The following is a 26,334-nucleotide window of genomic DNA, read 5'->3' as shown; positions in this document are numbered from 1 at the left end:
AAAGCGGGTTGTTGTACAAAACAAAGTAATCTGCAATTGGCTCAGCTCTAATCAATCAGAGTATCTAGCCCAACCCATCGGTTTCTGGGACCAATCAGAATGGATAGAATGTGTTTGCATTCTAGAAATCGTCTAGAAGGTACTCAGATCCAGACTCATTGCGGAGAATAAATTAACGTTTGGCCTAAGCAAGTTTGGGTAGCCAGGCAAATTAATTCAGCCTTCTGCAGAATATTAGTAGGAGCCGTTCATTTTTACAATCGTATTAAATCCGAGACTAATGTCTTAATATAATGATCTAGACTCCTAGTTAAAGTGTTGGCTCCTCTTTGTTTTAGATTGACCACAAGAACCTCCCCTTTTTGTTTCAATAAGCCTCCCAAATGTATTTCCTTCATTCAGATGATCCAGAGACAGTTAAGCTATTCTAAACTGAAATTCACCCATCATTTGGGCTTCTTAATGTAACTGACCGCATGGGGGTCTTGATTCAAATGACTCTGACTTTTGAATAACGAGAACTCAGCCTTAGCTCAGCGTCCTTTCCCTGTAGTAACAACGTCCTCTCTCTACTCCTTCCCTGCCCCTCCCTCTCCTCTCTCTACCCCTGAAGCCGTCTGCCTCTCTCCCTAATACTCCTCCATTGCCGCGGCAGCTACGGTTTCCCGAGCAGGCCAGAAAGAAAAATGATTATTCCTGTAATGTCTCCATTCCAGCAGCAGACTGTTCTCGTCTGAGGGGAGCCAGTGGGGTGTGGGTGTAGTGATACAACGTGACAAAGGGATGTGGAAGCAGAGAGAGACAGGAGCAGCAGCATGGACAAAGCCAGGCAGACTAGGCACAGTAAAGTGGGCACTAAGGGGACTCTTTCAGTATGTTTATTCTGCACACATTCCCACAGTGCACTGGGCTTTGGGTAGAATGATGACATTTTAGACTCTAGAGCAATCTATGGCTCTAGTCTTTTCTAAAACCATAACAAGGGCATTTAAAGGTTTATCAAACACTTGGCTAGAACATGAGCACATCATCAAGTGTATCCAACTGCTAAAACACACACACACGCATACGCACACACACACAGAACACTGAAGTGCGTCAGCGCTCTTCAGACCCTGCTCTGGTATGACGAGGGTCTATGATCCCTTCCAAAACAGTGTGAGTGCAAGGGAGGGAGGGAGGAAGGGAGGGAGGGAGGAAAAAGAGGAATAGACACAGGCGCTATGTTTACCTCTGTAACCAAGATAATAAAAGGACAGCTTCTTTCTGCCGTGCATTTAATTAGCTACTAACATGGAGACTGTGGGTATGTCCCAAATGTCAGCCTATTCCCTATATAGTGCATTCATTTGTAAAAGGGGCCATGAGGCTTTTGTCAAACGTAGTGCACTATATAGGGAATAGCGTCCCATTTGGGACACATCCTGTGACTTAAGGAGGACACGCCATCTGAATAAAGTGAGGGATGGGCGATAGAGAGATGAAAGGAGGAAAGGGAGAGATAAAAGGTTGGAGAGGAGGAGGTGGAGAGGGGAAAATGTGGACAATGAAAGGGTGTTTTCAAAAAGATACAATATATTATCACAAATAATATCCCGACATGTAACTGTAGCGATCTTTTCCCATCACTACCCTACACTGCTCTCACATCTGGAGGCCAGGATACACACCACATTTATACACACACATTCTCTCACTCACTCACTCACACACACACACACACACATACGTAACGTCACAGCACCAGGCTTCTGGGAAGGGACCCAGCAGTAGGGTAAAGGATCCATGCCTGGATATGATGTCTATACCCACTGAGTAACTCATTAGTACTTTGTTCTCTGGCCATAGTGTTACCATAATTCACACTCTTATACAATAATATTAACAGCATAAAAAAAGAGGAATAGACACAGGCCCTATGTTTACCTCTGTAACCAAGATAACAAAAGGACAGCTTCTTTCTGCCGTCTATTTAATTAGCTACTAACATGGAGACTGTGGGTATGTCCCAAATGTCAGCCTATTCCCTATATAGTGCATTCATTTGGAAAAGGGGCCATGAGGCTTTTGTCAAACGTAGTGCACTATATAGGGAATAGGGTGCCATTTGGGACACATCCTGTGACTTAAGGAGGACACGCCATCTGAATAAAGTGAGGGATGGGCGATAGAGAGATGAAAGGAGGAAAGGGAGAGATAAAAGGTTGGAGAGGAGGAGGAGGAGAGGGGAAAATGTGGACAATGAAAGGGTGTTACAATTCAATACAATACAATGCAATACAGCAAGGTGACACATCCATACATTATCCTAAGAAAAACAACTAAATATTTCAAGCACCGCCTTGAAATATTAGAATACTTTATAGGGTTGCAGACTAGACCATGCAGTGTGCCATATCACTTCTTTTCTATGTTGACATAAGAATATAGCCCTCAATCAGCTTTAGTAAAACAACATACTGAAGGTTGTCGGTTTGTTACCTCAGCTCCCCTGCTCTTCCTGTTTCAACTGACTCCTCCACCGCTCGTTTGTGCAATAATTATAGTCACTCTCCTACAGTCCTCCCATGTTACCGTCTATTCACCCATGGTGAACTCAACCCTAACCCTGGTGAACAACTCTAAGCCTGGGGAACTCGACCCTAACCCTGAGGACCTCGGCTCTAACCCTGGGGAACTCGACCCTAACCCTGGGGAACTCGACCCTAACCCTGGTGAACTCGACCCTAACCCTGGTGAACAACTCTAAGCCTGGGGAACTCGGCCCTAACCCTGGGGAACTCGTCCCTAACCTTGGTGAACTCCTCTAACCCTGGTGAATAACTCTAACCCTGGTGAACTCGACCCTAACCCTGGTGAACAACTCTAACCCTGGGGACCTCGGCCCTAACCGTGGGGAACTCGTCCCTAACCTTGGTGAACTCCTCTAACCCTGGTGAACAACTCTAACCCTGGGGAACTCGGCCCTAACCCTGGGGAACTCGACCCTAACCCTGGGGAACTCACCCCTAACCCTGGTGAACTTAACCCTAACCCTTGTGAACTCAACCCTAACCCTGATGAACAACTCTAACCCTGGGGAACTCGACCCTAACCCTGGGGAACTCAACCCTAACCCTGGTGAACTTAACCCTAACCCTGGGGAACTCGACCCTAACCCTGGTGAACTCAACCAACCCTAACCCTGGTGAACAACTCTAACCCTGATGAACAACTCTAACCCTGGGGAACTCGACCCTAACCCTGGGAAACTCGACCCTAACCCTGGTGAACTCAACCCTAACCCTGGTGAACTCGATTCTAACCCTGGGGAACTCGACCCTAACCCTGGTGAACTCAACCCTAACCCTGGTGAACAACTCTAAGCCTGAGGAACTCGACCCTAACCCTGGTGAACAACTCTAAGCCTGGGGAACTCGGCCCTAACCCTGGGGAACCCGGCCCTAACCCTGGGGAACTCGACCCTAACCCTGGTGAACAACTCTAAGCCTGGGGAACTCGGCCCTAACCCTGGTGAACAACTCTAACACTGGGGAACTCGACCCTAACCCTGGTGAACAACTCTAAGCCTGGGGAACTCGGCCCTAACCCTGGTGAACAACTCTAAGCCTGGGGAACTCGGCCCTAACCCTGGTGAACAACTCTAAGCCTGGGGAACTCAGCCCTAACCCTGGTGAACAACTCTAAGCCTGGGTAACTCGGCCCTAACCCTGGGGACCTCGGCCCTAACCGTGGGGAACTCGACCCTAACCCCGGTGAACTCCTCTAACCCTGGTGAACAACTCCAACCCTGGGGAACTCGGCTCTAACCCTGGGGAACTCGGCCCTAACCCTGGGGAAAAAAGGACAGCTTCTTTCTGCCGTCTATTTAATTAGCTACTAACATGGAGACTGTGGGTATGTCCCAAATGTCAGCCTATTCCCTATATAGTGCATTCATTTGGAAAAGAAGCCATGAGGCTTTTGTCAAACGTAGTGCACTATATAGGGAATAGGGTGCCATTTGGGACACATCCTGTGACTTAAGGAGGACACGCCATCTGAATAAAGTGAGGGATGGGCGATAGAGAGATGAAAGGAGGAAAGGGAGAGATAAAAGGTTGGAGAGGAGGAGGAGGAGAGGGGAAAATGTGGACAATGAAAGGGTGTTACAATTCAATACAATACAATGCAATACAGCAAGGTGACACATCCATACATTATCCTAAGAAAAACAACTAAATATTTCAAGCACCGCCTTGAAATATTAAAATACTTTATAGGGTTGCAGACTAGACCATGCAGTGTGCCATATCACTTCTTTTCTATGTTGACATAAGAATATAGCCCTCCGTCAGCTTTAGTAAAACAACATACTGAAGGTTGTCAGTTTGTTACCTCAGCTCCCCTGCTCTTCCTGTTTCAACTGACTCCTCCACCGCTCGTTTGTGCAATAATTATAGTCACTCTCCTACAGTCCTCCCATGTTACCGTCTATTCACCCATGGTGAACTCAACCCTAACCCTGGTGAACAACTCTAAGCCTGGGGAACTCGACCCTAACCCTGAGGACCTCAGCTCTAACCCTGGGGAACTCGACCCTAACCCTGGTGAACTCGACCCTAACCCTGGTGAACAACTCTAAGCCTGGGGAACTCGGCCCTAACCCTGGGGAACTCGTCCCTAACCTTGGTGAACTCCTCTAACCCTGGTGAACAACTCTAACCCTGGTGAACTCGACCCTAACCCTGGTGAACAACTCTAACCCTGGGGACCTCGCCCCTAACCGTGGGGAACTCGTCCCTAACCTTGGTGAACTCCTCTAACCCTGGTGAACAACTCTAACCCTGGGGAACTCGGCCCTAACCCTGGGGAACTCGACCCTAACCCTGGGGAACTCAACCCTAACCCTGGTGAACTTAACCCTAACCCTTGTGAACTCAACCCTAACCCTGATGAACAACTCTAACCCTGGGGAACTCGACCCTAACCCTGGGGAACTCAACCCTAACCCTGGTGAACTTAACCCTAACCCTGGGGAACTCGACCCTAACCCTGGTGAACTCAACCAACCCTAACCCTGGTGAACAACTCTAACCCTGATGAACAACTCTAACCCTGGGGAACTCGACCCTAACCCTGGGAAACTCGACCCTAACCCTGGTGAACTCAACCCTAACCCTGGTGAACTCGATTCTAACCCTGGGGAACTCGACCCTAACCCTGGTGAACTCAACCCTAACCCTGGTGAACAACTCTAAGCCTGAGGAACTCGACCCTAACCCTGGTGAACAACTCTAAGCCTGGGGAACTCGGCCCTAACCCTGGGGAACTCGGCCCTAACCCTGGGGAACTCGACCCTAACCCTGGTGAACAACTCTAAGCCTGGGGAACTCGGCCCTAACCCTGGTGAACAACTCTAACACTGGGGAACTCGACCCTAACCCTGGTGAACAACTCTAAGCCTGGGGAACTCGGCCCTAACCCTGGTGAACAACTCTAAGCCTGGGGAACTCGGCCCTAACCCTGGTGAACAACTCTAAGCCTGGGGAACTCAGCCCTAACCCTGGTGAACAACTCTAAGCCTGGGTAACTCGGCCCTAACCCTGGGGACCTCGGCCCTAACCGTGGGGAACTCGACCCTAACCCCGGTGAACTCCTCTAACCCTGGTGAACAACTCCAACCCTGGGAACTCGGCTCTAACCCTGGGGAACTCGGCCCTAACCCTGGGGAAAAAAGGACAGCTTCTTTCTGCCGTCTATTTAATTAGCTACTAACATGGAGACTGTGGGTATGTCCCAAATGTCAGCCTATTCCCTATATAGTGCATTCATTTGGAAAAGGGGCCATGAGGCTTTTGTCAAACGTAGTGCACTATATAGGGAATAGGGTGCCATTTGGGACACATCCTGTGACTTAAGGAGGACACGCCATCTGAATAAAGTGAGGGATGGGCGATAGAGAGATGAAAGGAGGAAAGGGAGAGATAAAAGGTTGGAGAGGAGGAGGAGGAGAGGGGAAAATGTGAACAATGAAAGGGTGTTACAATTCAATACAATACAATGCAATACAGCAAGGTGACACATCCATACATTATCCTAAGAAAAACAACTAAATATTTCAAGCACCGCCTTGAAATATTAAAATACTTTATAGGGTTGCAGACTAGACCATGCAGTGTGCCATATCACTTCTTTTCTATGTTGACATAAGAATATAGCCCTCCGTCAGCTTTAGTAAAACAACATACTGAAGGTTGTCAGTTTGTTACCTCAGCTCCCCTGCTCTTCCTGTTTCAACTGACTCCTCCACCGCTCGTTTGTGCAATAATTATAGTCACTCTCCTACAGTCCTCCCATGTTACCGTCTATTCACCCATGGTGAACTCAACCCTAACCCTGGTGAACAACTCTAAGCCTGGGGAACTCGACCCTAACCCTGAGGACCTCGGCTCTAACCCTGGGGAACTCGACCCTAACCCTGGTGAACTCGACCCTAACCCTGGTGAACAACTCTAAGCCTGGGGAACTCGGCCCTAACCCTGGGGAACTCGTCCCTAACCTTGGTGAACTCCTCTAACCCTGGTGAACAACTCTAACCCTGGTGAACTCGACCCTAACCCTGGTGAACAACTCTAACCCTGGGGACCTCGGCCCTAACCGTGGGGAACTCGTCCCTAACCTTGGTGAACTCCTCTAACCCTGGTGAACAACTCTAACCCTGGGGAACTCGGCCCTAACCCTGGGGAACTCGACCCTAACCCTGGGGAACTCAACCCTAACCCTGGTGAACTTAACCCTAACCCTTGTGAACTCAACCCTAACCCTGATGAACAACTCTAACCCTGGGGAACTCGACCCTAACCCTGGGGAACTCAACCCTAACCCTGGTGAACTTAACCCTAACCCTGGGGAACTCGACCCTAACCCTGGTGAACTCAACCAACCCTAACCCTGGTGAACAACTCTAACCCTGATGAACAACTCTAACCCTGGGGAACTCGACCCTAACCCTGGGGAAACTCGACCCTAACCCTGGTGAACTCAACCCTAACCCTGGTGAACTCGATTCTAACCCTGGGGAACTCGACCCTAACCCTGGTGAACTCAACCCTAACCCTGGTGAACAACTCTAAGCCTGAGGAACTCGACCCTAACCCTGGTGAACAACTCTAAGCCTGGGGAACTCGGCCCTAACCCTGGGGAACTCGGCCCTAACCCTGGGGAACTCGACCCTAACCCTGGTGAACAACTCTAAGCCTGGGGAACTCGGCCCTAACCCTGGTGAACAACTCTAACACTGGGGAACTCGACCCTAACCCTGGTGAACAACTCTAAGCCTGGGGAACTCGGCCCTAACCCTGGTGAACAACTCTAAGCCTGGGGAACTCGGCCCTAACCCTGGTGAACAACTCTAAGCCTGGGGAACTCAGCCCTAACCCTGGTGAACAACTCTAAGCCTGGGTAACTCGGCCCTAACCCTGGGGACCTCGGCCCTAACCGTGGGGAACTCGACCCTAACCCCGGTGAACTCCTCTAACCCTGGTGAACAACTCCAACCCTGGGGAACTCGGCTCTAACCCTGGGGAACTCGGCCCTAACCCTGGGGAACTCAACCCTAACCCTGGGGAACTCAACCCTAACCCTGGTGAACTCAACCAACCCTAACCCTGATGAACAACTCTAACCCTGGGGAACTCGGCCCTAACCCTGGGGAACTCGGCCCTAACCCTGGGGAACTCGACCCTAACCCTGGTGAACAACTCTAAGCCTGGGGAACTCGGCCCTAACCCTGGTGAACAACTCTAACTCTGGGGACCTCGGCCCTAACCGTGGGGAACTCGACCCTAACCCTGGTGAACTCCTCTAACCCTGGTGAACAACTCTAACCCTGGGGAACTCGGCTCTAACCCTGGGGACCTCGGCCCTAACCCTGGGGAACTCAACCCTAACCCTGGTGAACTCAACCAACCCTAACCCTGGTGAACAACTCTAACCCTGATGAACAACTCTAACCGTGGGGAACTCGACCCTAACCCTGGGAAACTCGACCCTAACCCTGGTGAACTCGACCCTATGCAAGGGCTGGGAATTACTAGGGACCTCACGATATGATATTATCACGATTCTTAGGTGCTGATAAGATACATATTGAAAACTGATTTTATTGCAATTTGATGTTCCAAACATATTGCTCTGCTGCAGAGGGACAAGAGACAGAGCCATGAGAAAACACGTTTTTATCAGTCATGAAAACAAAAGTGCTGACAACGAATTGGCTCCCTATTTAAAAAGAACAAGCCATGAAGAAAAAATACTGTCGTTTTGGTGCAGCTGCAGCCAACTAGCTGAAAAATAATATTGTAATATTGTCAAAAAGATACAATATATCATCAAAATAATATCCCGACATGTAACTGTAGCGATCTTTTCCCATCACTACCCTACACTGCTCATACATCTGGAGGCCAGGATACACACCACATTTATACACACATATTCTCTCACTCACTCGCACACACACACACACACACACACACACACACACACACACACACACACACACACACACACACACACACACATGTAACGTCACAGTGAACAACTCTAACCCTGGGGACCTCGCCCCTAACCGTGGGGAACTCGTCCCTAACCTTGGTGAACTCCTCTAACCCTGGTGAACAACTCTAACCCTGGGGAACTCGGCCCTAACCCTGGGGAACTCGACCCTAACCCTGGGGAACTCAACCCTAACCCTGGTGAACTTAACCCTAACCCTTGTGAACTCAACCCTAACCCTGATGAACAACTCTAACCCTGGGGAACTCGACCCTAACCCTGGGGAACTCAACCCTAACCCTGGTGAACTTAACCCTAACCCTGGGGAACTCGACCCTAACCCTGGTGAACTCAACCAACCCTAACCCTGGTGAACAACTCTAACCCTGATGAACAACTCTAACCCTGGGGAACTCGACCCTAACCCTGGGAAACTCGACCCTAACCCTGGTGAACTCAACCCTAACCCTGGTGAACTCGATTCTAACCCTGGGGAACTCGACCCTAACCCTGGTGAACTCAACCCTAACCCTGGTGAACAACTCTAAGCCTGAGGAACTCGACCCTAACCCTGGTGAACAACTCTAAGCCTGGGGAACTCGGCCCTAACCCTGGGGAACTCGGCCCTAACCCTGGGGAACTCGACCCTAACCCTGGTGAACAACTCTAAGCCTGGGGAACTCGGCCCTAACCCTGGTGAACAACTCTAACACTGGGGAACTCGACCCTAACCCTGGTGAACAACTCTAAGCCTGGGGAACTCGGCCCTAACCCTGGTGAACAACTCTAAGCCTGGGGAACTCGGCCCTAACCCTGGTGAACAACTCTAAGCCTGGGGAACTCAGCCCTAACCCTGGTGAACAACTCTAAGCCTGGGTAACTCGGCCCTAACCCTGGGGACCTCGGCCCTAACCGTGGGGAACTCGACCCTAACCCCGGTGAACTCCTCTAACCCTGGTGAACAACTCCAACCCTGGGAACTCGGCTCTAACCCTGGGGAACTCGGCCCTAACCCTGGGGAAAAAAGGACAGCTTCTTTCTGCCGTCTATTTAATTAGCTACTAACATGGAGACTGTGGGTATGTCCCAAATGTCAGCCTATTCCCTATATAGTGCATTCATTTGGAAAAGGGGCCATGAGGCTTTTGTCAAACGTAGTGCACTATATAGGGAATAGGGTGCCATTTGGGACACATCCTGTGACTTAAGGAGGACACGCCATCTGAATAAAGTGAGGGATGGGCGATAGAGAGATGAAAGGAGGAAAGGGAGAGATAAAAGGTTGGAGAGGAGGAGGAGGAGAGGGGAAAATGTGAACAATGAAAGGGTGTTACAATTCAATACAATACAATGCAATACAGCAAGGTGACACATCCATACATTATCCTAAGAAAAACAACTAAATATTTCAAGCACCGCCTTGAAATATTAAAATACTTTATAGGGTTGCAGACTAGACCATGCAGTGTGCCATATCACTTCTTTTCTATGTTGACATAAGAATATAGCCCTCCGTCAGCTTTAGTAAAACAACATACTGAAGGTTGTCAGTTTGTTACCTCAGCTCCCCTGCTCTTCCTGTTTCAACTGACTCCTCCACCGCTCGTTTGTGCAATAATTATAGTCACTCTCCTACAGTCCTCCCATGTTACCGTCTATTCACCCATGGTGAACTCAACCCTAACCCTGGTGAACAACTCTAAGCCTGGGGAACTCGACCCTAACCCTGAGGACCTCGGCTCTAACCCTGGGGAACTCGACCCTAACCCTGGTGAACTCGACCCTAACCCTGGTGAACAACTCTAAGCCTGGGGAACTCGGCCCTAACCCTGGGGAACTCGTCCCTAACCTTGGTGAACTCCTCTAACCCTGGTGAACAACTCTAACCCTGGTGAACTCGACCCTAACCCTGGTGAACAACTCTAACCCTGGGGACCTCGGCCCTAACCGTGGGGAACTCGTCCCTAACCTTGGTGAACTCCTCTAACCCTGGTGAACAACTCTAACCCTGGGGAACTCGGCCCTAACCCTGGGGAACTCGACCCTAACCCTGGGGAACTCAACCCTAACCCTGGTGAACTTAACCCTAACCCTTGTGAACTCAACCCTAACCCTGATGAACAACTCTAACCCTGGGGAACTCGACCCTAACCCTGGGGAACTCAACCCTAACCCTGGTGAACTTAACCCTAACCCTGGGGAACTCGACCCTAACCCTGGTGAACTCAACCAACCCTAACCCTGGTGAACAACTCTAACCCTGATGAACAACTCTAACCCTGGGGAACTCGACCCTAACCCTGGGGAAACTCGACCCTAACCCTGGTGAACTCAACCCTAACCCTGGTGAACTCGATTCTAACCCTGGGGAACTCGACCCTAACCCTGGTGAACTCAACCCTAACCCTGGTGAACAACTCTAAGCCTGAGGAACTCGACCCTAACCCTGGTGAACAACTCTAAGCCTGGGGAACTCGGCCCTAACCCTGGGGAACTCGGCCCTAACCCTGGGGAACTCGACCCTAACCCTGGTGAACAACTCTAAGCCTGGGGAACTCGGCCCTAACCCTGGTGAACAACTCTAACACTGGGGAACTCGACCCTAACCCTGGTGAACAACTCTAAGCCTGGGGAACTCGGCCCTAACCCTGGTGAACAACTCTAAGCCTGGGGAACTCGGCCCTAACCCTGGTGAACAACTCTAAGCCTGGGGAACTCAGCCCTAACCCTGGTGAACAACTCTAAGCCTGGGTAACTCGGCCCTAACCCTGGGGACCTCGGCCCTAACCGTGGGGAACTCGACCCTAACCCCGGTGAACTCCTCTAACCCTGGTGAACAACTCCAACCCTGGGGAACTCGGCTCTAACCCTGGGGAACTCGGCCCTAACCCTGGGGAACTCAACCCTAACCCTGGGGAACTCAACCCTAACCCTGGTGAACTCAACCAACCCTAACCCTGATGAACAACTCTAACCCTGGGGAACTCGGCCCTAACCCTGGGGAACTCGGCCCTAACCCTGGGGAACTCGACCCTAACCCTGGTGAACAACTCTAAGCCTGGGGAACTCGGCCCTAACCCTGGTGAACAACTCTAACTCTGGGGACCTCGGCCCTAACCGTGGGGAACTCGACCCTAACCCTGGTGAACTCCTCTAACCCTGGTGAACAACTCTAACCCTGGGGAACTCGGCTCTAACCCTGGGGACCTCGGCCCTAACCCTGGGGAACTCAACCCTAACCCTGGTGAACTCAACCAACCCTAACCCTGGTGAACAACTCTAACCCTGATGAACAACTCTAACCGTGGGGAACTCGACCCTAACCCTGGGAAACTCGACCCTAACCCTGGTGAACTCGACCCTATGCAAGGGCTGGGAATTACTAGGGACCTCACGATATGATATTATCACGATTCTTAGGTGCTGATAAGATACATATTGAAAACTGATTTTATTGCAATTTGATGTTCCAAACATATTGCTCTGCTGCAGAGGGACAAGAGACAGAGCCATGAGAAAACACGTTTTTATCAGTCATGAAAACAAAAGTGCTGACAACGAATTGGCTCCCTATTTAAAAAGAACAAGCCATGAAGAAAAAATACTGTCGTTTTGGTGCAGCTGCAGCCAACTAGCTGAAAAATAATATTGTAATATTGTCAAAAAGATACAATATATCATCAAAATAATATCCCGACATGTAACTGTAGCGATCTTTTCCCATCACTACCCTACACTGCTCATACATCTGGAGGCCAGGATACACACCACATTTATACACACATATTCTCTCACTCACTCGCACACACACACACACACACACACACACACACACACACACACACACACACACACACACACACACACACACATGTAACGTCACAGCACCAGGCTTCTGGGGAGGGACACAGCAGTAGTGAAAGGGATCCATGCCTGGATATGATGTCTATACCCACTGAGTAACTCGTTAGTACTTTGTTCTCTGGCCATAGTATTACCATAATTCACACTCTTAAACAATAATATTATGTTGTAACAGCATGATCATGTGTAGGGGTTACAATCCAATGAGTCACTATCACCACAATGTTTGAGCAGGGAGAGATATTCATGGCAGGTTAGCCAGAGGAGGGGGGGGCGGGCAGCTGGGCACAGCTGTAACCACAGGCCACCCGGAAGCTCAGCTCATTCACACTGACTGTGTTCTGCTGGATTGCACCAAATGTCATTGCAGCTGTAGACTCAGCATTCTGTTCAGCTAGCTTTGAGTGAGGCTGTAACAGGGGAGGAAAAAGTCAATAGCACCCCCGTCTGGTTAACACAGCAACCTACACCTATTTCTCAACATCCCATCTTGTTTCTTGCACTCTGGACGCGTTCCCGTCAAACTCCCAACTCGGCCACATTGAAATGAATACCACTAGGTGGAGTTAGGGTTACATTGCCAAATGAGACACTCCTTTCGTCCGCATTGTCACAGAGAAGAGACTATTTATCTGGAATATGTTAACCAATTATTGCAGATGGATAGTCTCCTCGAATGTACTTTTGTGTGACCTCACATACAAACCTAAGCAACAATCAAACTACCACGTAGCTGTAGATGCCAATGTAACTCCCATATACATTTTTCCACGGTTCTAGCACTGCAGACACACACACATTGCACTAGAAATTCAATCTGAACATGATCAATTATCAAATCAGCTTCAGGGCATACACACACACACACAAACACTATAAGGAGGTGTTCTTTCCCTGTCCTACTCACATAGCCTCCAGTGTGTACTGGCCTGAGACATTAGGCCAGAAAACTCTACAAAGAAACACCTACTGTATATTGATACCAACTGCTCCACTACCACGTTCACATGGACACACACACACACACAGCTATTTTCTATTAATAGCTGCAGAGGCCATGGCTGCTGGGACTAAAATGCCTCTTGCTTCGTGTTTTGTTATGCTTCCTTGCTGTCTGACAGAGTTCAGGGTGAAAGGTCTTCTGGTTGGAGAGTCTGTTTGGCCTACATCTGAGGTGCCATATTTACACAACCATTACTATTTCTGCTGGCAGGCATTCAGGTCAGACAAAGACCTGAATTAGAAAACCCAAGCAAACATGTGCCTCTTATTTTTAGAATCCCAAACACTTTTGCACATTTCAGTTTCACATCGGACGCCATCTTGCTTGGACACCGCTACTGTTGGATGTTTTAGTAATAATCACAAAATGTACAAGCTACAATAGCTACAATAGCTACTACAATACTTTGTCACGGTCTCTAATGACAATCCTACTAAAGTTGCGAGTTATTTTAAATTATAAACTGGGTGGTTCGAGCCCTGAATGCTGATTGGCTGACAGCCATGGTATATCAGACCGTATACCACGGGTATGACAAAACATGTATTTGTACTGCTCTAATTACATTGGTAACCAATTTATAATAACAATAAGGCACCTCAGGAGTTTGTGGTATATGGCCAATATACCACGGCTAAAGGCTGTATCCTGGCACTATTCGTTGTGCATAAGAACAGCATTTAGCCGTGGTATATTGGCCATATACCATGCCCCCTCGTGCCTTATTGCTTAATTATTTCCAAGACCAAGACTGTACAACAGCAGATAAACCTGTCTCCTCTGAGCTCTGCCGGCCAATGGGAGTGAAGGGGGAACACACTGATAAGGTCCTCTCTCAGGAGCGATAGAGTTAGCTACACTGTAGCCTAGCTGAGTAATGTCTTGTTAGTTCACTAGCTCTGCAACATCCCTGTGATTAAATGTGGATATTCTTCTGCTGCTGGGCTCTGCCTGTCTGACAAACAAGTTCACAGAGTTTCACAGAGTCTCCCATCATTATTTAGGATGGATAGGCCTCCAAGAACGACAAGTTAGTTAGACTCTGTGATCTGTTCAGGTAGGATATATGGGCGCAATGATTGCTGGGGTCTAGCTATATGTTGTCATACAGGGGTCGCAGTTAGCTTGTTTTGGATTGTACTGGTAGCAGTGGGGTGATTTTAACTGTGTAGAGGTTGTCAGTTAGCCGGACTATTTGATTTTTGACAAAACTGGCACATGGTTGATGAGTAAGGCGGACTCTGATATTTCTCGACCCACAACTAAAGATTGTTTGTGAGCTTCGTCCATGTGATTAAGTGCAGTGAAGAACACTACGATACGGAGGAGGAGGAGGGCCTCAGTTGGCTGCCACGGAAACCAGAGGTCAGGTCACAGCACTGAACAGGCAGAATGGAGAGAGGGAGCAGAGAAGAGAGAGAGAGAGAGAGAAAGATAGAGACACTCCAGGGGTAAGGTCTGTGTGCCTGCTGTTATTACAGATACATGTGTATCCAATGACAACATAAGTAAAAGTAGTGGGAACAGTATCAATTGCTAGTGCTGGTGGTACAAGTAGAAGTAGCAGCATGAAAGTGGTAGTGGGCTAATATCAACAGTTTCAATATGGTAAAGGTAGTATGCATACTGAACCTTTATTTAACTAGGCAAGTCAGTTAAGAACAAATTCTTTTTTACAATGATGGCCTACACCGGGCCAAAACCCGGACGATGCCTGGTCAATTGGGTTCTTCACGTGGGCCTCCTCACACTGACTTACCCCTCTTTTGACCCGAGTCAATCAGAAAGCTGTCTAGAACAGTACATTAGATTTTATGTTCACTCGGATGAGAACACACTGAACCACATCACAGGCTGTCTGTAGAGTTTGTTTAGCTACGAATTGATTCAAAACACCTGAATATGGACTCTGCGACATGACAATGTTACTAGGCATAACTGTGTCACTTATTCCATAAGCTCATTCTGTGGACTTGATTAAATGTCAGCAGGATCCTATATCGGCATAGGATTCAACTGAAGCCACTGTATCCTCCCATCTACATCAATCACAACATCCATCAAATGGTAAATTCAAAACAATCCATAGGCTCCTATAGACATGAATAGAGGGGACCTAGTAGTTCTACAGCATAAACGTTCGTATGCCATTCAGACTACTGTGTGTTTCTGGCACCAGTGCCTTGGTTATTCTAGGTAACAACAGGCCTGGGAAAGCAGGGTGAAAAAATTGAGCAGAAATAGCTGGAATTTAGCTGAGTGTGAAGCCAGAGGAGAGGATTGGGAATTGTGGGCAGTCACCCTTTTTCATCAGGGTCCCATGCATCAATGGACTGGAATTCCAAACAACTCTTCCACCCTTCTCTGAGGCTGAAGCTAGGAAGAAGCCGTGGACGAGTGAGGCTGAAGCTAGGAAGCAGCCGTGGACGAATGAGGCTGAAGGCAGAAAACAGCCGTGGACGAGTGTGGCTGAAGCTAGGAAGCAGCCAAGGATGAGTGTTGCTGGAAAGCAGCCATGGGTCCAGGAAACAGCCGTGGACGAGTGAGGCTGAAGCTAGGAAGCAGCCAAGGATGAGTGTTGCTGGAAAGCAGCCATGGGTCTCGGAAGCAGCCATGGACGAGTTTCTTTCCCTCATCTACTATGAAAGTGTACAGAAAAAAACGGAATGATTCGGACACGTAAAACATAACCTACAGCACCCAAGAACGATTTTTCTTTCTCCTTTTTTCGGAATGACTGTATTAGGAATTATTGTATCTCAAAAAGTTAAGTACAAAATATGAAATTCTTGGATGTGGGAGTGGTACTCCCATCCTAAAAGTGATTTATTTCTTCTCCCTCATAGTGATACTGAGTCTCAGTAGGAACGGCATGCAAATGGAAACTAGATGCCAAACTTCATGTTCTCGAAAAACATGCACAAATCATTTCTGCTTATGCCGATCTTATCTCACTTGAGCAGAACTGTACCGATGTTAGAGAGTTTTGACACAGACAAATCCTAGATGGAAATTAAAGCACAAGGTAAATGAAGACTTATAGTTGTAATAATTTGTTAATGACACTTGTTTTCAGTGCTTCTCTCTCCAAATAAGATTCACATCGCAAATAAGAATTCACATCGCAAATAAATTCACATGTAAAAGGTCATTTTGAAAGAATGTGTGAATCTCAAACAGCAGTAGCCTATTGTGAAATGGAAACATACTGCAGCCGGACACACAACTTGTGTGTCAAATAGAATGTATCTTATTAAACCCTCCTGATCGACTGAAGTAGACCTGGCCTATAAAACACTTCCTTCCTTCAGGCTCATTCTCTAATAGTGACAGGAAATGAAAACTACTCGACTTCCTCGGCCTGATGAAGTCTACAGGTCCCGCTGGCAGAAGGGCCGGCCCGTACGGCCCTCTATTACAGATGGACAGAGGCACAGAGGAACAGCAGCACCTCTAAACTAGTCTTCAGGTGACATGCAAGATGGTAATAACCGTAGAGCAAAATACGTGAGTCCAACTCTCCAAGCTTTGTGATCTTGAGCAAGTGTGTAGGTAGTCTATATGCGTGTTCTACTCAACAGCCACAAACATGGTAATCAGTGATATTGACTTGAGGGGAACAGAGGGCCTCCTGCACAGCCACTATTCCATTTCACATGGGCTGAAAGCCCAGGTCTGTTTGAAATACATTGCTTGTGAATTTCTCCATGTGAAGATTTAGCCTTTGTATAACAGATTGCCACAGTTCATATTCAACTAAATGAATAAATAAATTGAATTCATGAACCCAATACCCAGTACAAAGACTTATATTGGAGCAGTGTGAGGGTTTGAAATGGCTTAAATCATATACATGCTTTTCCCATGACTGACCACATTAACGTGTGAGCCCTTGTAGGAGAGACTTAATTGGCAACAGACACTGAGATTTGGCAACGGAGAATCATGTTCACTTTACATGTGGTTCTATTTCAGTAGATACCCCTTTTCCTCAAAAGGAGAGAACACTTTCCATGTAGACAAATAATAAACCTAAACCATGCCCCAAAATTCCATTTGTTTAGTGAAATGACTGCTAATAAACAGTATACATTTCGCACTACAGTTGTGAAATATAGCACCCCCCAAAAAAGTTTTAAAGCACTGAAAATCGTACTAAAATCCAGCATTCAATATTACAAGCTAACTGAATGATCACCCTCAGCCAGATCGTATGTCATGCAACCCTTTGTGGCATCCAACCCCTGTGTTTGAACAAACCCACGGTTTTGAATGTTTTCCTCTCCTGGCAGGGAGAACAGACGGTTGGTTATTTTCATTTCTCCAAGCTGTAGAACATCATCCTAGTATGATTTTCTACTGCATAAACATTCCACTGTATCTCTCACAGAGACAGCAGGAGCACTTCACTCTGTGGATCACCTGAGGGAGCCATCTTGAGATAATGCAGAAGCCAAAGGTCTGTAGCCTTAGTGGTGATGGTGGGCTAGCACTAGTTGTATAGCCTGACGCATGATCTGTTTGTGCTGTCTTGTCATAGGATAAGAGTCAGAAGAGCACAGAGATCTGGGACCAGGCTAGCAGTTGTAGGAAGGGTGTGCCAATGTGTCTCCTGATAAACCAACAAATAGTCCCCTTCATACACAAATCCAATAACATGCGATCTTCACTTCTAGGATTTTGTTTGTCTTAGGGTCCACTTTTTCAGTCAGATAGCGTCTGTAATTGACGGATAAATAATAGAGATATAAAATGCAAGCAACAACTCTAAAAAACGATCTGACCCAGATAGCATGGTGTCGGTCGATAGTAACAACTACCACAACAAATGACATTCTGAGTGAAATTAGATTAGAACTCTAGCGGCAGAGGATTCACAGACCCAAGTCCCCGGTTGATTTCCCCAAGGGGAAGGATGCGAGGGGGAAAAATGCGAACCAGTTATTTCTGCCAGTGTGGCATGCAGACGCACTGTCTTCTTTCTGCAATTAGCTTCATCATTTGATTGAAGTTCGGCCAGGGAACAATAATTGTCAGATGACATTCACCGAGAGTTATTTTCGAGTTAAGACAGAACTGCGATTCAGCACTACGTGAAAAAGCGAAGTGGGCAAAAGGGATGGCAGGTTGAACCAATCCAGCTACTACACACACTGAAAAACATTCCGGAGATGTCTCTGTCAAGGTCGTCACCCCCCTCTTTAAAGAAATGTGTGTGCGTGCGTGCGTGTGTGCAGAGTGTAAGGTGGGGTAGCTTTTAGGCAAGGTCGAGTTGAAATCAAAACCCTTTCCTAAAAGATCCCAGTGTGATCCATCACAATGTGTGATCAATCAACTGGACTTGCCTAAACAGCACTGTAGCCTGAAGACAGACCTCACGATGACTATGCTGAGGAGACACGCTCAGAACACGTCCAGAACAGTAATATCTACCTAACCTTCTTTGAACACATGCATCCAGTTAGACCTGCAGTCTGCAGTCTTTGAACAGGTACGGGCAGTTATCAATGGTCTTTGAAGACATGGTCTTGATTGTTTTGACAGGAGGTCTTCTCTCGGTCACTTGACTTGAGAATGTCTCTCCGTGTGTATGTTTCTGTCTATGCCAGCTAGACTAGAACATGTACATTATACAGTGGAAACTGTCTATAGCAGCACTGAGCATCAACCAACCTGTAGCTCAGAGGAGTTTTCCTTATTCAATCTTCCACTAACAGTGATTGCAGAAACTTAACCTCATTGCTAACCCTAACATTAAACATTTGGGATTACATGTCTAAACTTAACCCATCACATTTCTCGCCTAAATAAACCATTCACATTTGTTTCTGCCCTCAAGGCATTATGGCCAAACAGTTCTATTTTGTTTCACCAGACCAAATAGAACTGCTTGGCCATAATGACCATTGTTATGTTTGGAGGAAAAAAGGGGAGGCTTGCAAGCCAAAGAACAACATCCCAACCGTGAAGCACAAAATAGATGGCATCATGAGGGCAGGAAAATTATGTGGATATATTGACATAACATCTCAAGACATCAGTCAGGAAGTTAAAGCTTGGTCGCAAATGGGTCTTCCAAATGGACAATAACCCCAAGCATACTTTCAAAGTTTTGGCAAAATGGCTTAAGGACAACAAAGTCAAGGTATTAGAGTGGCCATCACAAAGCCCTGACCTCAATCTTATAGAAGATTTGTGGGAAAAACTGAAGAAGTGTGTGCGAGCAAGGAGGCCTACAAACCTGACTCAGTTACACCAGCTCTGTCAGGAGGAATGGGCCAAAATTCACCCAAAGTATTGTGGGAAGCTAGTGGAAGGCTACCTGAAACATTTGACCCAAGTTAAACAATTTAAAGGCAATGCTACCAAATACTACTTGAGTGTATGTAAACTTCTGACCCACTGAGAATGTGATGAAAGAAATAAAAGCTGAAATAAATCATTCTCTCTGCTATTATCCTGACATTTCACATTCTTAAAATTAAGTGGTGATCCTAACTGACCTTAGACAGGGCATTTTTACTAGGACTAAATGTCAGGAATTGTAAAAAAAAAAAAACGGAGTTTAAATGTACTTGGCTAAGGTGTATGTAAACTTCTGACTTCAACTGTATATCGGTAATACTATAATAATGTTATTCTGTCAACTTATAGGAGTGGGGAGAAACCATTAGGTAACTGCAGCTAAAAGAGTTGCCAGTATAAATCACAAGTAAGGAGCGAAGGGGTAATGACATGGGGCCAGTTTGAATAACTCTTTGAGATAACGTCTAGTAACTAAATTAATACATACTTATCCTAAAGGAGTATGATGTGGACGTAAAAAAGTGAAATGCACAGGCGCCAACCAGAACTATATGAAGAGTTTCATTCCAAAACACTATAGAGCAATTTTTCAGAGATGTTGGGAAATGAGCTTTTATTGTTTTAAGACATTTTAAAAGAAATTGGTGCCACAGTGTCTCCTGACCCCTCCTGTCTCAGCCTCCAGTATTTATGCTGCAGTAGTTTGTGTGTCGGGGGGGCTAGGGTCAGTTTGTTATATCTGGAGTACTTCTCCTGTCCTATCCGGTGTCCTGTGTGAATTTAAGTATGCTCTCTCTAATTCTCTCTTTCTTTCTTTCTCTCTCTCGGAGGACCTGAGCCCTAGGACCATGCCTCAGGTGTCACGTTCTGACCTTTATTTCCTTTGTTTTGTCATTATTTAGTATGGTCAGGGCGTGAGTTGGGGTGGGCAGTCTATGTTTGTTTTTCTATGATTTGGGTATTTCTATGTTTCGGCCTAGTATGGTTCTCAATCAGAGGCAGGTGTCATTAGTTGTCTCTGATTGAGAATCATACTTAGGTAGCCTGGGTTTCACTGTGTGTTTGTGGGTGTTTGTTTCCGTGTCTGTGTTTTTCACCACACGGTACTGTTTTGGGTTTTGTTCATTCCACGGTTATTGTTTTTAAATTCAGTTGTTCATGTGTACATTTTCATATTAAAGAACCATGGACACTTACCACGCCGCATATTGGTCCTCTGATCCTTTTCGCCTCTCCTCTTCGGAAGAAGAGGAGGAAATCCCTTACATCAGGACTACCTGACATGATGACTCCTTGCTGTCCCCAGTCCACCTGGCCGTGCTGCTGCTCCAGTTTCAACTGTTCTGCCTGTGATTATTATTATTTGACCATGCTGGTCATTTATGAACATTTAAACATCTTGGCCATGTTCTGTTATAATCTCCACCTGGCACAGCCAGAAGAGGACTGGCCACCCCACATAGCCTGGTTCCTCTCTAGGTTTCTTCCTAGGTTTTGGCCTTTCTAGGGAGTTTTTCCTAGCCACCGTGCTTCTACACCTGCATTGCTTGCTGTTTGGGGTTTTAGGCTGGGTTTCTGTACAGCACTTTGAGATATCAGCTGATGTACGAAGGGCTATATAAATACATTTGATTTGATTTGATTGGTGTGTTTTTTTCCCCCTATGGCATGGGGTTGTTCAATGACAGTATTTGCTTAAAATCTATCCCTTCATGGTTTCAGATCAGAGGGAGAAATAACCATATTATTTTCAAAATGCTTTATGTATGCATCACTCAGAGAAATAAGTAGTTTTGCTATGTTTTACACAGACAAGAAGACAAATTGACATCAATATTTAAAATATTTTTTTGTTGATATATTATTAAATACAGTAATATGAGATTTGCATTTTAGTCATTTAGCAGATGCTCTTATCCAGAGCGACTTACAGTAAGTGCATTCATCTTAAGATAGCTGGGTGAGACAACATGTCACGTTCACTGTCTTCAAACTCCCTGTCATAGATGAGCCAAAGGCGCAGCGTGCATGTAACACCACATCTTTAATAAAGTGAAACCTTCACACAAAAAAACGCTTAAACAGAAACCGACCGTGAACAAACCGTGGCGCACGCACACAGAAAATAAATAATTACCCACAACATTAGATGGGGAAAAAGGCTGCCTAAGTATGATTCCCAATCAAAGACAACGATTGACAGCTGCCTCTGATTTTGAACCACACGTGGTCAAAAACAAAGAAATAGAAAACATAGAATATACACCCAAATCACACCCTGACCTAACCAAATAGAGAAATAAAACGTCTCTCTAAGGTCAGGGCGTGACACAACCACATATCACAGTCAAATATACAGGATACGAACATTCCATTCCAGCTAAACAATGTATATATAGCATTTTGGCAAGAATAAGACTATTTCTTACACACATCTAAAATCTATTAATTTAACATTTGAGAATAGTAATATTTTACACACACGTGAAGGCACCCATTAGCGATAATTTCTGATGAAAAAACACAAATGTGAAAAATAGGTGGATATAGCATATTGGAAATAAACTCTTCATATGCTATACTGTACAGAATGTGCATTAAATTAAGTCATATATGCCTGGATGAGTCTCAGGCCTACTTAGCAACAACGGAACATAAACAGTAAACATACAGTATGTCCAGTAATGGCCTTTTCCTGTTATAGCCTGACTGAAGCTTCAAGCTGGTGTCTTTAGTAGAATGACTCAATAAGATAAACTAAGACACCCTAGCTACTGCTTTTCTCCTTCTCTTCCCTCTTTTTCTTCTTTCCACTCGTTCACTCTTAAACCATTAATGGAAGTGATGTCCAAAAATAGGTCCTGAATGTAAACCTGCTAGTTCCTCACAAACTTCAACAAACTGGTTTCACTTCCTGTTCGTGGATCACATCGGAAAATAATAATTACTCTCCTCTGAATCTCTTAGCTGAGTAGTTGGTTGAAATGTTCAATTCGGTATCTTGTGATTTCATTAGGCCGATCTGACACAGAATCAATACAGAATCAACACCCACTAATCAACACCCAACACCCACTAAGGGAATCCAAAGATAGACTGTCAAATGGCAATTTATGACAAGATAAGCAAGCTACAAAGCTATGATATGACAAAAACATGTTCGAAAAAACTGAATACACTACAGCATGTATCCGCTAGTTGTGCTTGCCAGCGTCTGTAGGAATAGACTAGTGGGATACCACTATCCTATCTAAATATTGTGGAGAAGAAGAAGCAACCCTGCTTTATCTCAATGATACATAATGTATGCAGTGGTAGGATATCCAAAAACAGAGTTACGACCTTGTTAGTGTTTAATATGATAGGCCTTGCGAGTGATCCAAAAACCATAAATCCCAAACCACCTTTGCCAGTTTCGGTTTGCAATTAATGTTCCCTGTACTCTCAATAGGTGCCCTTGGGGTTTTAGGCTGGGTTTCTGTATAAGCACTTTGTGACATCTGCTGATGTAAAAAGGGTTTGATAAATACATTTGATTGATTGATGGGTTGTACCGTCCGAGGATTTCGGGATGAGAAATTACACACCCAAGGAGGCAACACCCAATTACACCCAGGTAGCCGATTGATTGTAGACTTCAAAGGAGCCTTCTAGAGATAATAGATAGCAGATCAAACACACTTTTCATCACCATAACTGAATCAGAGACCCAAAATACTTGATGTGTTACATCATATGCTGTTGATGTCAACTAGTTTAGAACGTCTGGTAACGAGGAACTACCTGTCCTTTTGCCATATACCTGACAAACCTAGCAAACCTGACATGTTGGTTTTGGAATTGAGTATTTTAAACAACGTGGCACCGTCATAAGATGCCACCTTTCCAACTAATTTATGCCCTGCTTGAGCTGCCTGTAAGCTGTAAGTGCCGTTATTATGAATTGGAAACGTCTCGGAGCAACAACGGCTCAGACGCGAAGTGGTATGCCACACAAGCTCACAGAACGGGATCGCCAAGTACTGAAAAGCGTAACACTCACTACCGAGTTCCAAACTGCCTCTGGAAGTAATGTCAGCACAAGAACTGTTCGTCGGGAGCTTCATGAAATGGGCTTCCATGGCCGAGCAGCCACACACAAGCCTAAGATCACCATGTGCAATGCCAAGCATCGGTAGGAGTGGTGTAAAGCACGCCGCCATTGAACTCTGGAGCAATGGAAACACGTTCTCTGGAGTGATGAATCACGCTTCACCATTGGGCAGTCCAACGGACAAATCTGGGTTTGGCGGATGCCAGAAGAACGACACCTGCCCGATTGCATTGTGTCAACTGTAAAGTTTGTTTGAGGAAGAATAAAGGTCTGGGGTTGTTTTTCATGGTTCGGGAAAGGCCCCTTAGTTCCAGTGAAGGGAAATATTAAACCTACAGCATACAATGACATTGTAGATGATTCTGTGCTTCCAACTTTGTGGCAACTGTTTGGGAAGGCCTTTTCCTGATCCAGCATGAAAATTCCCCGTGCACAAAGCGAAATCCATACAGAAATGATATGTCGAGATTGGTGTGGAAGAACTTGACTGGCCTGTAAAGAGCCCTGACCTCAACTCCATCGAACACCTTTTGGATTAATTGGAATGCCGACTGCGAGCCAGGCCTCATCGCCCAACATCAGTTCCCGACCTCACTAATGCTCTTATGGCTGAATAGAAGCCTGAATCATAGGTCTATGTCACATTCATTGCCCTGTTTTGGGGAACAACAACATAATGGGGAAGGGTCCACAAATCGTGAAACAGCTAATTTTTTTCATGTGTCTGTCTTTGACCCAGTGACAGTTCAGTTCATACTGGTGAGAACCAACTCAGGGCCATCAAAACGCGTTGTCACGTGCTGCCAAAGCATCGCTACATGAACGTAATTCCAGGTTTAGCGCTACACAGTATCCTTGGGATGTCCCAACCCTAACCCTAACCCTAACCTTAACCTTAACCCCTCCATTTACCCTAGGGCTCTCCAACCCTGTTCCCGGAGAGCTATCATCCTGTAGGTTTTCGCTCCAACACCAGTTGTAACTAACTTGATTCAGGTTATCAACCAGCTAATTATTAGAATCAGGTGCGCTAGATTAGGGTTGGAGTGAAAACCTACAGGATGATAGCTCTCCAGGAAGAGGGTTGGAGAGCCCTGCTTTACCCTAACCTTAACCATAACCACAGGATGTTGGTGGAACCTTAATTGGGGAGGGCGGGCTCATTTTAATGGCTGAAGCGGAATCGATGGAATAGTAACAAATACATCAAACGCATGGTTTCCATGGTTTCCATGTGTTTGATGCCATTCCATTAGCTCCTTTCCAGCCATTATTATGAGCCGTCCTCCCTAAAGCAGCCTCCCTTACCTAACCCTAACTTTAGCCCTTAACTTCACCATTTTAAATGTAAACTTCAGGTATGAGCGTCCTAAGGATCCCAGATAGCAAGGGAGTCCACTAGAGATGGAGGGGGGGGGGGGGCATCATTACACCTTTCAACTAGACTGGAGCATGTGGACAGCTGCCAAATATGCAGCCATTAAAGCCACAGCTAAAAATAAATCCCAAGTATGTTTTTGTAAGGATTTCATTATGGGTCTGACTGCTGCAGCCACTCTGCAGATGCTGTTACATGCAGGCACTCTCTCCTATTAACTATGAAAATATAAAACAAATCATCTCTAATTATCAAAAGACAAGAAATGGAAATATAAACACGTGTCACCTTCGGGCCTACTCCGGAACGTTGTACAGCGCCTTCAGAAAGTTTTCATACCCCTTAGGTTGTTACACATAAGTTGTTGCATAAGTTGTTACACATTCTGTTGTGGTACAGCCTGAATTCAAAACGGATTAAATCTTCTTATTTTTTTTACACATCTAAACACAATAACCCATCATGACAAAGTGAAAAGATGTCTTTAGACATTTTTGCACATTTATTGAAAATTAAATACAGAAATATCTCATTTACATAATTATTCACACCCCTGAGTCAATACATGATAGAATCACCTTTGGTAGCAATTACAGCTGTGAGTTTTTCTGGGTAAGTCTAAGAGCTTTGCGCACCTGGATTGCACAATATTTGCACGTTTATTATTTGTAGAATTCTTCAAGCTCTATCAAGTTGACTGTTGATCATTGATAGACAGCCATTTATAACTTGCCATAGATTTTCAAGTCGATTTAAGTCAAAACTGTAACTAGGCCACTTAAGAACATTCAAGGTCGTCTTGGTAAGCAACTCCAGTGTATGTTTGGCCTTGTGTTTTAGGTTATTGACCTAAAACAAATTTGTCTCCCAGTGTCTATCCCGTTTATTTCTATCCTAAAAAAACTCCCTAGTCCTTGCCGATGAGAAGCATATACATAGCATGATGTGGACATCGCCATCGCAGTTTTATTTTAGTGCCTTATTGCTATCAGGATACATGTTTTGGAATATTTTTATTCTGTATTTTATTTTGTATTTATTACACCACTACTCTTTCTGGGGTCCAAACACACCAAGCACCCACATTTTATATAAAACAAAATATAAAACAGTGAACTATGTTTGTACTGAATGAGCTAAATATAAAACAGT

General features: G+C 45.8%; 1 protein-coding gene across 3 annotated transcripts in view; it reads right to left on the bottom strand.

The window, feature by feature from the left end:
• LOC110527437 (rho GTPase-activating protein 6) overlaps positions 1 to 26,334 on the bottom strand; it is an 89,355-nt gene that overhangs the window by 61,718 nt on the left and 1,303 nt on the right. The window lies entirely within an intron of this gene.

Source organism: Oncorhynchus mykiss, chromosome 7, assembly GCF_057628025.1.
Source record: "Oncorhynchus mykiss isolate SJ-2025 chromosome 7, ASM5762802v1, whole genome shotgun sequence".
Taxonomy (NCBI): Eukaryota; Metazoa; Chordata; class Actinopteri; order Salmoniformes; family Salmonidae; genus Oncorhynchus; species Oncorhynchus mykiss.
This window is presented reverse-complemented; position numbering and strand designations above follow the sequence as displayed.